The sequence below is a fragment of the Bufo gargarizans genome, chromosome 5 (genome assembly GCF_014858855.1).
Source record: "Bufo gargarizans isolate SCDJY-AF-19 chromosome 5, ASM1485885v1, whole genome shotgun sequence".
Lineage (NCBI taxonomy): Eukaryota > Metazoa > Chordata > Amphibia > Anura > Bufonidae > Bufo > Bufo gargarizans.
In genome coordinates this window covers 119552202-119569331 of record NC_058084.1, presented here as the reverse complement: position 1 = coordinate 119569331, position 17130 = coordinate 119552202, and the positions used below count along the sequence as shown (strand labels likewise).

Here is a 17130-nt window from a genome sequence, read left to right as displayed (position 1 = left end):
ACAATATATACAAAGAGAGGCTCCATGGGAGGCAATAATAGTGGCTGATTAGATTAATAATTGAACACATGATGACAGTATCAGATAGCAGGTTGTGTCCTTACACATTATTCCTATGAGCATTTCAATAGGGGAGAGAGGGGCGGGCATACATGATCCAATAAGGTACAATGCAATGTGGGACAGCAGAGACATGTGGCACAAGCGAAAGCATTAGAAACCTCCCTATTCAATAATATAGAACCAGAAGAAAGCACCAATATCAGAACCAATCTGACCCAGAAGATTAACTTCTTCAAAAGAAACTTGGAGGACAGAAAACGCACAAAATTCTTGAGAGATAGTCAAGATTACGAGTCCGGTTACGTCTACAGAACCCCCCAAAGAAACTCAACAACGTACCAACGGGGACGATCTAGAGCCTCCGGATCCTCCAACGCCAGTGACACGGATTTTTTGGAGGATACCCGACCACGCAGAGGAAGACGCCGAGGAGGTCTGGGAGGAAACACCGGAAGAGACACCCCCAATCCCAACTCATACAGACGGGATCCAATACAGACCAGATCCAGCAACAGGAGCAGATAGATGAGTACAGAGGACCTTTGACTGAGGACCCACCCAATTTGGTGGTAAACCTATCCAATACCACATTGGATCCAATCACTAATCTAGTCTTGAATAAAGGACTTGGATTCGCTAGTACCAACCATACCAATCCTTTCACTTTGGACCAAGAAATGGCGAAATTCTACCGTTTACTTCGGCTGAAAGCGCACATCAAATTGGACAACCCAACATGGGCGACCACAGATCCTACATCAACTCCGACCATCTTTCACTCAAGAACTCAGCAATGCAAACCAAAGAGCACCTTTGAACCACCACATGTTCACGACGCAGTGGAGACCTATATCTCTTTCGTCAAAACCGACCTATTGAAACTGGAGAAAAAGGGAGCATCCATAAAGGGATCACCAGAAGATCTACAGATTTTCCATGGGGACCTGAACGCAGCGGTGGGATCCATTGCCCTCTCCCTTGAGACCAGCCAAACTGGAATCCCGTTCCTAGACGTCCTCCTTCAGGATCATCACTCACCACAAATCCCCTTGGGGCCCATATAGAACGTCTACTTTAGACCTCCTTAGTCCTTACTTATACATCACTCACTCTGGGTATAGTATGCCTGTAGTTATAGGTTGAAATAAAAATGTACATGTTCGATACACAGAGACCTGTGGCACCACAGAAAATCGTGTACCTTAATGATTGTTTTAGGATCACCACATACACCTAATTGAAGTCATAATCCATGAGTGGATCCAGTCCCTTTTTATCCTAAATCATAATAAGGAACCCTATGGCAGCGCTGCAAATATGCTATGTCCTCTCCCATTCTAGTGCCAGTAACCAAAATGGCGCAGCGCACACAGGGCAACATTGCGCATGCGCCAGGCACCTCCGCACCTGAAGCCTCTTCACTCCTCCTCCCTGGGGCCGACCTCACTACCTTGGACCCGCCCCTCATGTGCCGGCAATTGCCGGATATCCGCCGGGACCTCTGAATAAAACACACCACGGCGTGCACTGCAGCTACCGCACGCCGTGGAAACATGAGGACCGGTCAATCAGGTATGTAACTCTGCCTTAGAGTACGCCAGCCCCACTCTTACTTACCCTGCGCTGCAGATAGATGACACACATAACTGGTGTTCTTACGGCTTTCGCTTGTGCCACATGTCTCTGCTGTCCCACATTGCATTGTACCTTATTGGATCATGTATGCCCGCCCCTCTCTCCCCTATTGAAATGCTCATAGGAATAATGTGTAAGGACACAACCTGCTATCTGATACTGTCATCATGTGTTCAATTATTAATCTAATCAGCCACTATTATTGCCTCCCATGGAGCCTCTCTTTGTATATATTGTATATATTCTACCCTAACTTGATATATCCTACCCGAATCATGTACTATCTAAATTATGCCTCAACCAGGTTGCCGTCGAATCATGTATCACGTGCTGTTGTTCAATCATGTCTTATCTGTTATGAATTATGAACTGTGATTTCTCATGAATTTTGTTATAAATTATGAACTGTTCTTATGAATTTCGCTTGAATCATGCTTGTTTTTGATTCTGATGCACATACGTGCAGGGAATTTACCCCTTCCCCCGCAACTCTTCTTTATGAATTGATGTATGCGGGCAATTCACATACAGCTTGTTTTATTATGCTAGTAACCCAGTACTGAAATATGAACTATAGTCCTTTGAAGGATATGAATTATGAACGATTATATCATGAATGAAATTCCCATCTATAAAAGAGTAATGACACAATATGGTTCAAGTGAATTGAGATGTATGTGTATATATATATGTATACGTGTGTGTACGTTTGTGTATACGTATATATGTGTGTATATTAATTCTGAATTATGAAGATATGAATTGTCTTCCTTTTGTTTTTAATATCGTCTTGTGTTTGTTTCTTGCATTTATAGCTTGACAAAGGGCACCGAATGGGCCCGAAACGTTGCAAACAGCAATAAATGTCATGAAATAACTTGAGAATATACCACTGGTAAAATAAAGATTGAATTGCAAACTACATTGGTGTGCTGTCTCTGAAAAACTCATTTAAAGCCATAATCTCACTCCGCGGGTGGAAGGAGGCACCAGGAGACGAGCACCCACAAAAGCCACTCAAGACGTGTGCTGAGGTGTCAGTATAACTAAGAAGATTTTGATCCACTCAAGAGACCTCGAGTCACCGTCCCAGGCTGATTATACATCACTTTGTCTTGATGTCTCTTTCCCATATTCAACGAGATACCAGTGGTACCTTCTCTTACACAGATGAAGATGCCTTGAGGATCACCGCAAGTGTGACGGCATCGAATGAATTCCTGAACAGCTCAGGGCCTAACGCTTCAGTCTCAACTCTTGAGAAATCACTTAAAAAAGTGACCGCATTGGAACTCCACGCTGTCACTTTGGCAGAATATTACAGAACCAGACGCATCCCGAGAGGATTAAGGTGCAACCTACGTCCAACATTATTCGCAGAGGATCCAGAATTCTGTCACAACTTCGAAAAAATCCTAAATAAGGCGTCCTTCGATATCATCTTACTGATTTTGGAACGAGCCGACCGAGAAATCAAAAAGACGAAAGAAGAAATCACTGCATTAGAAACCTCCCTATTCAATAATATAGAACCAGAAGAAAGCACCAATATCAGAACCAATCTGACCCAGAAGATTAACTTCTTCAAAAGAAACTTGGAGGACAGAAAACGCACAAAATTCTTGAGAGATAGTCAAGATTACGAGTCCGGTTACGTCTACAGAACCCCCCAAAGAAACTCAACAACGTACCAACGGGGACGATCTAGAGCCTCCGGATCCTCCAACGCCAGTGACACGGATTTTTTGGAGGATACCCGACCACGCAGAGGAAGACGCCGAGGAGGTCTGGGAGGAAACACCGGAAGAGACACCCCCAATCCCAACTCATACAGACGGGATCCAATACAGACCAGATCCAGCAACAGGAGCAGATAGATGAGTACAGAGGACCTTTGACTGAGGACCCACCCAATTTGGTGGTAAACCTATCCAATACCACATTGGATCCAATCACTAATCTAGTCTTGAATAAAGGACTTGGATTCGCTAGTACCAACCATACCAATCCTTTCACTTTGGACCAAGAAATGGCGAAATTCTACCGTTTACTTCGGCTGAAAGCGCACATCAAATTGGACAACCCAACATGGGCGACCACAGATCCTACATCAACTCCGACCATCTTTCACTCAAGAACTCAGCAATGCAAACCAAAGAGCACCTTTGAACCACCACATGTTCACGACGCAGTGGAGACCTATATCTCTTTCGTCAAAACCGACCTATTGAAACTGGAGAAAAAGGGAGCATCCATAAAGGGATCACCAGAAGATCTACAGATTTTCCATGGGGACCTGAACGCAGCGGTGGGATCCATTGCCCTCTCCCTTGAGACCAGCCAAACTGGAATCCCGTTCCTAGACGTCCTCCTTCAGGATCATCACTCACCACAAATCCCCTTGGGGCCCATATAGAACGTCTACTTTAGACCTCCTTAGTCCTTACTTATACATCACTCACTCTGGGTATAGTATGCCTGTAGTTATAGGTTGAAATAAAAATGTACATGTTCGATACACAGAGACCTGTGGCACCACAGAAAATCGTGTACCTTAATGATTGTTTTAGGATCACCACATACACCTAATTGAAGTCATAATCCATGAGTGGATCCAGTCCCTTTTTATCCTAAATCATAATAAGGAACCCTATGGCAGCGCTGCAAATATGCTATGTCCTCTCCCATTCTAGTGCCAGTAACCAAAATGGCGCAGCGCACACAGGGCAACATTGCGCATGCGCCAGGCACCTCCGCACCTGAAGCCTCTTCACTCCTCCTCCCTGGGGCCGACCTCACTACCTTGGACCCGCCCCTCATGTGCCGGCAATTGCCGGATATCCGCCGGGACCTCTGAATAAAACACACCACGGCGTGCACTGCAGCTACCGCACGCCGTGGAAACATGAGGACCGGTCAATCAGGTATGTAACTCTGCCTTAGAGTACGCCAGCCCCACTCTTACTTACCCTGCGCTGCAGATAGATGACACACATAACTGGTGTTCTCACGGCTTTCGCTTGTGCCACATGTCTCTGCTGTCCCACATTGCATTGTACCTTATTGGATCATGTATGCCCGCCCCTCTCTCCCCTATTGAAATGCTCATAGGAATAATGTGTAAGGACACAACCTGCTATCTGATACTGTCATCATGTGTTCAATTATTAATCTAATCAGCCACTATTATTGCCTCCCATGGAGCCTCTCTTTGTATATATTGTATATATTCTACCCTAACTTGATATATCCTACCCGAATCATGTACTATCTAAATTATGCCTCAACCAGGTTGCCGTCGAATCATGTATCACGTGCTGTTGTTCAATCATGTCTTATCTGTTATGAATTATGAACTGTGATTTCTCATGAATTTTGTTATAAATTATGAACTGTTCTTATGAATTTCGCTTGAATCATGCTTGTTTTTGATTCTGATGCACATACGTGCAGGGAATTTACCCCTTCCCCCGCAACTCTTCTTTATGAATTGATGTATGCGGGCAATTCACATACAGCTTGTTTTATTATGCTAGTAACCCAGTACTGAAATATGAACTATAGTCCTTTGAAGGATATGAATTATGAACGATTATATCATGAATGAAATTCCCATCTATAAAAGAGTAATGACACAATATGGTTCAAGTGAATTGAGATGTATGTGTATATATATATGTATACGTGTGTGTACGTTTGTGTATACGTATATATGTGTGTATATTAATTCTGAATTATGAAGATATGAATTGTCTTCCTTTTGTTTTTAATATCGTCTTGTGTTTGTTTCTTGCATTTATAGCTTGACAAAGGGCACCGAATGGGCCCGAAACGTTGCAAACAGCAATAAATGTCATGAAATAACTTGAGAATATACCACTGGTAAAATAAAGATTGAATTGCAAACTACATTGGTGTGCTGTCTCTGAAAAACTCATTTAAAGCCATAATCTCACTCCGCGGGTGGAAGGAGGCACCAGGAGACGAGCACCCACAAAAGCCACTCAAGACGTGTGCTGAGGTGTCAGTATAACTAACAAGACGCAGGACCAGATGCCTCCCGCCCTGCACCTGGAACTTCGCAAGCACCATCAGCTAGCACATCCACTTCTGTGTCCCAGCGCAGCGTACAGATGTCCATACCCCAGGCCTTTGAACGAAAGCGCAAATACCCAGCCACCCACCCACAGGCCATAGCACTAAATGAGCACCAAATTGCTGGCCCTGGAAATGTTGCCATTTAGGCTTGTGGACACTGAGGCTTTCCGCAGACTGATGGCGGCGGCTGTCCCTCGTTACTCAGTCCCCAGCCGCCACTATTTTTCCTGGTGTGCAGTTCTCGCCTTACACCAGCATGTGTCCTGTAACATCACCCATGCCCTGACCAACGCAGTTATTGGAAAGGTCCACTTAATGACTGACACATGGACAGGTGCTTTTGGCCATGGATGCTACATTTCCTTGACGGCACACTGGGTGAACGTTGTGGAGGCCATGACCGAGTCGTACCCTTCATTGGCACAGGTGCTACTGACACCAAGGATTGTGGGCCATACTTCCATCAGGATTTTCGCCACCACATACATCAGTGGCTGCAACCCGCCCTTCTCCTCCTCCACTTTTACCTCTGAATTCTCATCTTGCAGCACCAGTCAGCCATCAGTCAGTAGCTGGAAGCAGTGTAGCACTGCAGTGGGGAAGCGGCAACAGGCCAGGCTTAAACTAATTTGCTTAGGTGACAAACAGCACACCACCGCAGAGCTGTGGCAGGGTATAAGGAACCAGACTGAGCTGTGGCTCTCGCCACTCAACCTACAACCAGGCATAGTTGTGTCTGATAATGGCCAGAACTTGGTGGCGGCTTTGGAGCTCGGCAAGCTCACACACATACCATGCCTAGCCCACATGTTCAACTTAGTGGTTCAGCGGTTTCTCAAAACCTACCCCAATTTGCCTGAGCTACTGGGGGAGGTGCGCTGCATGTGTGCCCATTTCTGAAAGTCATCTACAGCTGCCGCCGGTCTGGCAACGCTGCAGCAGTGCTTGCAATTGCCAGCTCACTGGCTGTTGTGCGACGTGAGCACATGCTGGAACTCCACGTTCCACATGTTGGCCAGGCTTTGTGAGAAGCAGAGGGCAGTAGTGGAATACCAGCTGCAACATGGTAGTCGCCTTTCCAGTCAGCTTCCGCTCTTCACAAGTGATGAGTGGGCATGGATGTCTGACCTCTGTGAGGTTTTACGCAACTTTGAGGAATCAACACAAATGGTGAGCGGCAATGCCGCTATTATTAGCAGTAACCATCCTGCTTTTGTGTCTACTGAAATGCTCGCTGCTGACAATGAAGGCGGACGCTTTGCACGTGGAAGAGGTGGAAATGGGGGGAAGACAGTACACAGGGTGATAGCCAGACCACCCTCAGTTCGTCTTCTCAGTGCAAATTGGATGATGATGGGGTGGAGGAGGAGCAGCAGGAGACGGTTGCCTCCGCTACAGAAGGTAGTACCCATAGCAGATTTATTCCATCTGTTCAGAGTGGATGGGCCGAAGAGGAGAAAGAGGATGAGGAGATTGAGAGTCATCCTCCTGATGAGGACAGCAAAGTCTTGTCTGTTGGAACTCTGGCACACATGGCTGACTTGGTTATGCTGCCTTTCCCGTGACCTTTGCGTTATATGCATTTTGGCCAACACCAGTTACTGGATTTTCACCCTTCTCGACCCCTGCTACAAAGAGAACTTCTCATTTCTCATTCCTGTGGTGGAGAGGACTAGCAAAATGGTGCAATACCAGAAAGTCCTTGTGGAAAAATAGCTCCAAAGATTTCCAGCTGACAACCCTGGCGGCAGAGTACGTAGTTCCTTGGGCAACCAAGGAAGGGAGAAGAGGGGAACACACAGCAGTTCCAACAGAGGCAGGGCAACGCTCTCCAAGGCCTGGGACAGTTTCATAACACACCGCCAGCACCCTCACCATGATGCGTGGCATAGTGTCACAGGGAGGGAAACGTTTTGGAAGATGGTGAAGGAGTACGTAGCAGACCAGTGATCCCTCTGTGCCGTACAACTATTGGGTGTCCAAGCTGGACACGTGGCATGAACTTGGAGGTGCTGGCCTGCCCTGCCGCCAGTGTTTTGTCAAAGCAGGTATTTAGTGCTGCTGGGGGCATAATAACTGATGAGCGCATCCGCCTGTCAACTGAAAATGCTGACAGGTTGATTCTTACCAAAATGAACAAGGCCTGGATTGCCCCCGACTTCTCTACTCCACCAGAGGAAAGCGGCTGAACATAAAGGCATTTTAAATGTGGCTTTCGTGGTGTATTGCATACACTGTATTCCCATGCACCCCTTCCACCACAAAAAAGGGTATATGGTTCAATCTTCCTTTTCTCATCTTCCTCCTCCATCATTTCAACATGCTTATTAGGCTGCCCTCGCCCCTAATGTTTTAGAGGGTCAGCTCAGCAGCAGACCCTCTCACATAATGTTTTAGATGGTCAGATCAGCGGCAGGCCCTCGCCCCTAATGTTTTAGAGGGTCAGCTCAGCAGCAGACCCTCACGCCTAATGTTTTCGATGGTCAGAACAGCAGCAGGCCCTTGCCTCTAACGTTTTAGAGGGTCACCAGCAGGCCCTTGCTCCTAATGTTTTTGAGGGTCACCAGCAAGCCATCAATCATAATTTTTCAAGGGTGTGTATGATGCCCTCCTTTATGTGTAATAAAGGGTGTATTGTAGTGCCGGTTCCTTGTAATTTTTGGCAGCCGTTTCACTTAGTGCATAGGCTTTATGAGTGTAGGAGTCCCACTACCTGAACAATTGTACCACAATGTGAATGAGGCTCTCCTTTATGTGATATACAGGTTGTATCGGAGTGCCTCTTCTTCAGAGCAGGGGGGGTGCCTGGTTTAATGCTCGGGTTCCCCCATTGACTTCCATTGTGCTCTGGTGCTCTGTAGAGCACCCAAGCATCCCAAAGTGTTCTACTCAAGCACCAGAGCACTTTGGTGCTCGATCAACACTAGAAACATAGAAACATAGAATGTGTCGGCAGATAAGAACCATTTGGCCCATCTAGTCTGCCCAATATACTGAATACTATGAATAGCCCTTGGCCCTATCTTATATGAAGGATGGCTTTATGCCTATCCCATGCATGCTTAAACTCCTTCACTGTATTTGCAGCTACCACTTCTGCAGGAAGGCTATTCCATGCATCCACTACTCTCTCAGTAAAGTAATACTTCCTGATATTACTTTTAAACCTTTGCCCCTCTAATTTAAAACTATGTCCTCTTGTAGCAGTTTTTCTTCTTTTAAATATTCTCTCCTCTTTTACCTTGTTGATTCCCTTTATGTATTTAAAAGTTTCTATCATATCCCCTCTGTCTCGTCTTTCTTCCAAGCTATACATGTTAAGGTCCTTTAATCTTTCCTGGTAAGTTTTATCCTGCAATCCATGTACTAGTTTAGTAGCTCTTCTCTGAACTCTCTCCAAAGTATTAATATCCTTCTGGAGATATGGTCTCTAGTACTGCGCACAATACTCCAAATGAGGTCTCACTAGTGCTCTGTAGAGCGGCATGAGCACCTCCCTCTTTCTACTGGTAATGCCTCTCCCTATATACCCAAGCATTCTGCTAGCATTTCCTGCTGCTCTATGACATTGTCTGCCTACCTTTAAGTCTTCTGAAATAATGACCTCTAAATCCCTTTCCTCAGATAATGAGGTTAGGACTGTATCACTGATTTTATATTCTGCTCTTGGGTTTTTATGCCCCAGGTTCATTATCTTGCACTTGCACGTATCAACATTAAATTTTAGTTGCCCAATTTTTGACCATTCCTCTAGTTTTCCTAAATTCTTTTCCATTTGGTGTATCCCTCCAAGAACATTAACCCTGTTACAAATCTTTGTGTCATCAGCAAAAAGACACACCTTACTATCGAGGCCTTCTGCAATTTCGCTGATAAAGATATTAAACAATATGGGTCCCAGAACAGATCCCTGAGGTACCCCACTGGTAACAAGACCATGGTCTGAATATACTCCATTGACTACAACCCTCTGTTGTCTGTCCCTCAGCCACTGCCTAATCCATTCAACAATATGGGAGTCCAAACCCAAAGACTGCAATTTATTGATAAGCCTTCTATGTGGGACAGTATCAAAAGCCTTACTAAAGTCTAGATAAGCGATGTCTACTGCACCTCCGCCATCTATTATTTTAGTCACCCAATCAAAAAAATCAATAAGATTAGTTGGACATGATCTCCCTGAAGTAAACCCATGCTGTTTTTCATCTTTCAATCCATGGGATTTTAGATGTTCCACAATCCTCTCCTTGAGTATGGTTTCCATTATTTTCCCCACTATTGATGTCAGGCTTACCGGTCTATAGTTGCCCGATTTCTCCCTACTACCTTTCTTGTAAATTGGCACAACGTTTGCTAATTTCCAATCTTCTGGGACGACTCCTGTTACCAGTGATTGGTTAAATAAATCTGCTAATTGGATTACACTAGCGGTAACTAATCGATTTAGGAGGTAAAAATAATAATAATTTGAAAAAAATCATATTTACCTCATCCATTTGAGTGCACAGAGGGCGCGGCGGCCGTCTTGCTTGAAGCTCCTGCGCATAATCTTAGCACCATGATGACGTCATCATGAGCCGCGCAAGATTTTGTGCTGCGTCTTCAAGAAAGATGGCTGCGGTGGCCTCTTCGTGCTTAAATGGATAAGGTAAGTATGATAAAAAAAAAAAAATTGGGGTTGATCAACCCCTGAATGACCTTAATATTCTTCTCAGATGCCGTGATCAGCGACGAAGGCGGCATCTGAGGGGTTCAATGATGGGTGGCAGCTCAATTGCTGTTCCCTGTCATTGTACCCACTATTTACAAATTAATCCGCTTCGTAACAAAGTAATTTGCCACAAAGCAAATTTTTTTTAAAAATTCGGCGCAGCAGACGAATCAAATTCTTGAGAACTTCGCTCATCTTTATCCTTAATGACTGTTTATTTAACATCATCTAGGGGTATACAATCTGATATCACTGAACAAAAACATCTTAATATGTAACTTTTAGTATTAGTATTTAGTATTAGTTGCATTAAGAATCGCTCTGGTAGACAGGATTAAGGGCTCTTTCACACTTGCGTTCTTGTCTTCCGGCATAGAGTTCCGTCGTCCTAATGCATTCTGAATGGAGTGAAATCCGTTCAGGATGCATCAGGATGTCTTCAGTTCCGGAACGGAACGTTTTTTGCTCCGGCCAAAAATCCTGAAGACTTGCCGCAAGGCCGGATCCGGAATTAATGCCCATTGAAAGGCATTGATCCAGATCCGGCCTTTCTCAATTGTTACCATGGCTGCCGGGACGCTAAAGTCCTGGCAGCCATGGTAAAGTGTAGCGGGGAGCAGCATACTTACCGTCCGTGCGGCTCCCGGGGCGCTCCAGAGTGACGTCAGGGCGCCCCAAGCGCATGGATCACGTGATCGCATGGCACGTCATCCATGCGCATGGGGCGCTCTGACGTCATTCAGGAGCGCCCCGGGAGCCGCGCAGACTGTAAGTATACCGCTCCCCGCTCCTACTATGGCAACCAGGACTTTAATAGCGTCCTGGGTGCCATAGTAACACTGAAAGCATTTTGAAGACGGATCCGTCTTCAAATGCTTTCAGTACACTTGCGTTTTTCCGGATCCGGCGTGTACCTCCGGCAAGTGGAGTACACGCCGGATCCGGACAACGCAAGTGTGAAAGAGGACTTAGCAGATGCAGTATAGAGGCAGCAACAAGTTCTTCGGGTCAAACAGTTCAGTGTTTTATTCACACTTTAGGCAAAGACAGAAAGTCATAATCAAACAAAAAGTCACCTTGCGGTGTTGGTGGTCATTCACACCATGTGGCAATTCTGCCTCAAAGACTTGATGGTCATTAAACATAGCAGCACCAACCTGTTTTCACGCCAAACAGGTAGCAAGCCTTCATCCAGACACAAGGCTCCCAGATCCCAACACAGAGAACTGGCTTCTGAGCCCAGCTGCTTATTTAAGGACAGCCCGGTGCTGCTAAAACCCAGATTGGCACTTAAAATCCGGTCCAGTATTTGACCTCACTTGGCTGTAAATCAGCCCAGCAGCACATGCTGGGAGGAAAATACCAAGACAAAACCTCTCACTGTGTCACATATATTAAATTACATTTTTACATTTAAATTAACAAATGATATAAAAGACAACCTCACAGATAATACTGTGTTAAGGAAACAAGGGTCACCTCAGACACTCACAGGGTGCAACGTAGATGGGACCTCAAATTTCTTAGGTCCTTACTTACAGTCAGATGAATTCATAGAGTTGGTGAAGGTCACTGCAGAATTCACAGTTAAGAACCACCCTAAGATCTCCCTCTAGTACCCCTGCCTACAGGCGGAGCACCCACCCAGACAGGGGCGACCCCACCTCTAGGTGGCTAAACCCTGTAAGTATCCTATTGTGGCCATTACTCTCAAAGAATCGTGTGTCCCGATGCGTGTTCTTCCTCGCCACCAGGCTGGTTCTGGTACAAAAAAATAAATACATTTTAGGTCCACCCCTGATCTTATTCCAAAATCGACACCAAGTGAAATTCTCTTCTGCCTGATCTTAGGTACCCTGTTTTATTAAGGATCCTTTGTTGTACCTGAGCTTGGGCCCAAAGAGGATCCTCAGATCCTCTCGTGGGCCATTCTAACCCTGTTCAGCAGTATTACTGTACGCTCAGATGTGGGCACTATTGGTCATGAACTGCCCTGGAAACTGTATTGGAAGTAACTCATTGGATGCACAGTTGTTAAAGTAAACCACTTCCTATACTGGTTCATAGGTGGATCATAACCATCGCCGTCCAAAATCCAGGGCAGACTGAGAACTTAAAGTGACCCTGGAAAAAAAAACTAAAAGTGGCCACATGTTGTAGGCGGATCCAAATTGACAGACGGCAAAATACCACCCCAGCAGAGCCAATTGCTTCAGTGCAACACAATAAACTGCCTAAGCAGCATCAAAAGCCACAGTGTAGCACAAAATACCTTGTCAGAAGCTGCTCCTCTGTGGTGCCAGCTCAGCTGCCACATTCTGTCCTTCTTCTCAGTTGCCTCAGGATGGTAAAACAGTTGAATTCAGGAATCAGAAATGCCCCCAGCATTAATTAAAGGGGTTGTCCAAGTCATATTTATTGATAACCTATCCTCAGGATAGGTCATCAATATCAGATCGGCGGGGGTCCGACACCCGGCACACCCTCCGATCAGCTGTTTGAAGAGAAGGCGTGTGCGGTGTCAGCGCTGCCTCCTCTTCACTGTTTACCTTCTAGCCGTTGCATCTGCAGTGGTGAGCAGGTGTAATTACACCCAAGCCTTCCTATTGAAATGAATGGGACAGCTTGGGTGTAATTACACCTGCTCACCACTGCAGATGCAACGGCTAGAAGGTAAACAGTGAAGAGGAGGCAGCGCTGACACCGCGCATGCCTTCTCTTCAAACAGCTGATCGGCGGGGGGGCTGGGTGTCGGACCCCCTCCGATCTGATATTGATGACCTATCCTGAGGATAGGTCATCAATAAATATAACTTGGACAACCCCTTTAACTCTGGGAATGACAGATCATTCAAAAACAAACACAATGCAACAGCACTCTGCAAACACAAATAACAATTTAATTACAACAGTGCCATACTTACTATAGAAAATGTACTACACTAAGTACTACTTCCTCTGGTGCCATACTGGCCTCCATTAAATTCAGGGGATGCAGGTTCCACATCCATGCAGAGCCTACACTATACTATACCTCTTTTGGTGTCACAATGACCTCCATTAAATTCAGGGAATGCACGCTCCACAAGCTTGCTTATTCCTCTCTGTATTCCACCTCTCCTGGTGCCAAATGGCCTCCAATAAATGCAGGGAGAGCAGGCTTCAACTTTATGCTTGCAGTATTTAAAATCAGTCTATGTGACAGACAGGTTAGTTAGAAGTGCACGACCAATGGAGTCAGCCACACCTCCAATGTAGACTGCAAAGGAAAAAATTGGGTCAGTCAGCACATCCCAGTGCGCAGGTGCAAGTCGCCATGGCTGAAAGCGCAAAACAAACACAATGCAACAGCACTCTGCAAACACAAATAATAAAGTAAATGCAATAGTGCCATACTCACTATAAAAATGTACTAATGCTAATGCTCCGTTATAAATGTGAGATTCTTGGCAAATGCATTTTGTACAAAATTATTTGTTCCTGTCCTCCAACGACAAGAGACAGATCATCACTTACTTGGCTGATGGCCGTCAGGAGGGCTCTGGCGGCCCCTTAGTTATTGGCCCACCGATAAATTTCCCTGTAGAGTCTATGGTCATCTACTCCTGCCGAGACCTGAGTGCACAAGCAGCGGCATACAGAGAGAGAGAGAGAATAAAACTGTTGTATCTACTGTTGGATAATACCTTTTGTTGTATATATTTAAAGCATAAATTGCTACTTGGTATATGAATTATGGTCTCCGCTCTGAACATATATATATATATATATATATATATATATATACAGTATAGACCAAAAGTTTGGACACACCTTCTCATTCAAAGAGTTTTCTTTATTTTCATGACTATGAAAATTGTAGATTCACACTGAAGGCATCAAAACTATGAATTAACACATGTGGAATTATATACATAACAAAAAAGTGTGAAACAACTGAAAATATGTCATATTCTAGGTTCTTCAAAGTAGCCACCTTTTGCTTTAATTACTGCTTTGCACACTCTTGGCATTCTCTTGATGAGCTTCAAGAGGTAGTCACCTGAAATGATTTTCACTTCACAGGTGTGCCCTGTCAGGTTTAATAAGTGGGATTTCTTGCCTTATAAATGGGGTTGAGACCATCAGTTGCGTTGTGGAGAAGTCAGGTGGATACACAGCTGATAGTCCTACTGAATAGACTGTTAGAATGTGTATTATGGCAAGAAAAAAGCAGCTAAGTAAAGAAAAACGAGTGGCCATCATTACTTTAAGAAATGAAGATCAGTTAGTCCAAAAAATTGGGAAAACTTTGAAAGTGTCCCCAAGTGCAGTCACAAAAACCATCAAGCGCTACAAAGAAACTGGCTCACATGCGGACCGCCCCAGGAAAGGAAGACCAAGAGTCACCTCTGCTGCGGAGGATAAGTTCATCCGAGTCACCATCCTCAGAAATAGCAGGTTAACAGCAGTTCAGATTAGAGACCAGGTCAATGCCACACAGAGTTCTAGCAGCAGACACATCTCTAGAACAACTGTTAAGAGGAGACTGTGTGAATCAGGCCTTCATGGTAGAATATCTGCTAGGAAACCACTGCTAAGGACAGACAACAAGCAGAAGAGACTTGTTTGGGCTAAAGAACACAAGGAATGGACATTAGACCAGTGGAAATCTGTGCTTTGGTCTGATGAGTCTAAATTTGAGATCTTTGGTTCCAACCACCGTGTTTTTGTGCGACGCAGAAAAGGTCAACGGATGGACTCTACATGCCTGGTTCCACCCGTGAAGCATGGAGGAGGAGGTGTGATGGTGTGGGGGTGCTTTGCTGGTGACACTGTTGGGGATTTATTCAAAATTGAAGGCATACTGAACCAGCATGGCTACCAGAGCATCTTGCAGCGGCATGCTATTCCATCCGGTTTGCGTTTAGTTGGACCATCATTTATTTTTCAACAGGACAATGACCCCAAACACACCTCCAGGCTGTGTAAGGGCTATTTGACCATGAAGGAGAGTGATGGGGTGCTGCGCCAGATGACCTGGCCTCCACAGTCACCGGACCTGAACCCAATCGAGATGGTTTAGGGTGAGCTGGACCGCAGAGTGAAGGCAAGAGGGCCAACAAGTGCTAAGCATCTCTGGGAACTCCTTCAAGACTGTTGGAAGACCATTTCAGGTGACTACATCTTGAAGCTCATCAAGAGAATGCCAAGAGTGTGCAAAGCAGTAATCAAAGCAAAAGGTGGCTACTTTGAAGAACCTAGAATATGACATATTTTCAGTTGTTTCACACATTTTTGTTATGTATACAGGGAGTGCAGAATTATTAGGCAAGTTGTATTTTTGAGGATTAATTTTATTATTGAACAACAACCATGTTCTCAATGAACCCAAAAAACTCATTAATATCAAAGCTGAATATTTTTGGAAGTAGTTTTTAGTTTGTTTTTAGTTTTAGCTATTTTAGGGGGATATCTGTGTGTGCAGGTGACTATTACTGTACATAATTATTAGGCAACTTAACAAAAAATACCCATTTCAATTATTTATTTTTACCAGTGAAACCAATATAACATCTCAACATTCACAAATATACATTTCTGACATTCAAAAACAAAACAAAAACAAATCAGTGACCAATATAGCCACCTTTCTTTGCAAGGACACTCAAAAGCCTGCCATCTATGGATTCTGTCAGTGTTTTGATCTGTTCACCATCAACATTGCGTGCAGCAGCAACCACAGCCTCCCAGACACTGTTCAGAGAGGTGTACTGTCTTCCCTCCTTGTAAATCTCACATTTGATGATGGACCACAGGTTCTCAATGGGGTTCAGAACAGGTGAACAAGGAGGCCATGTCATTAGATTTTCTTCTTTTATACCCTTTCTTGCCAGCCACGTTGTGGAGTACTTGGACGCGTGTGATGGAGCATTGTCCTGCATGAAAATCATGTTTTTCTTACCTTGCAGACTTCTTCCTGTACCACTGCTTGAAGAAGGTGTCTTCCAGAAACTGGCAGTAGGACTGGGAGTTGAGCTTGACTCCATCCTCAACCCAAAAAGGCCCCACAAGCTCATCTTTGATGATACCAGCCCAAACCAGTACTCCACCTCCACCTTGCTGGCATCTGAGTCAGACTGGAGCTCTCTGCCCTTTACCAATCCAGCCATCTGGCCCATCAAGACTCACTCTCATTTCATCAGTCCATAAAACCTTAGAAAAATCAGTCTTGAGATATTTCTTGGCCCAGTCTTGACGTTTCAGCTTGTGTGTCTTGTTCAGTGGTGGTCGTCTTTCAGCCTTTCTTACCTTGGCCATGTCTCTGAGTATTGCACACCTTGTGCTTTTGGGCACTCCAGTGATGTTGCAGCTCTGAAATATGGCCAAACTGGTGGCAAGTGGCATCTTGGCAGCTGCACGCTTGACTTTTCTCAGTTCATGGGCAGTTATTTTGCGCCTTGGTTTTTCCACACGCTTCTTGCGACCCTGTTGGCTATTTTGAATGAAACGCTTGATTGTTCGATGATCACGCTTCAGAAGCTTTGCAATTTTAAGAGTGCTGCATCCCTCTGCAAGATATCTCACTATTTTTGACTTTTCTGAGCCTGTCAAGTCCTTCTTTTGACCCATTTTGCCAAAGG

General features: G+C 44.9%; 1 protein-coding gene across 2 annotated transcripts in view; it reads left to right on the top strand.

The window, feature by feature from the left end:
- Positions 1–17130, top strand: part of LOC122938527 (chloride channel protein D-like) — a 215097-nt gene that overhangs the window by 67082 nt on the left and 130885 nt on the right. The gene's annotated exons all lie outside the window — the stretch shown is intronic.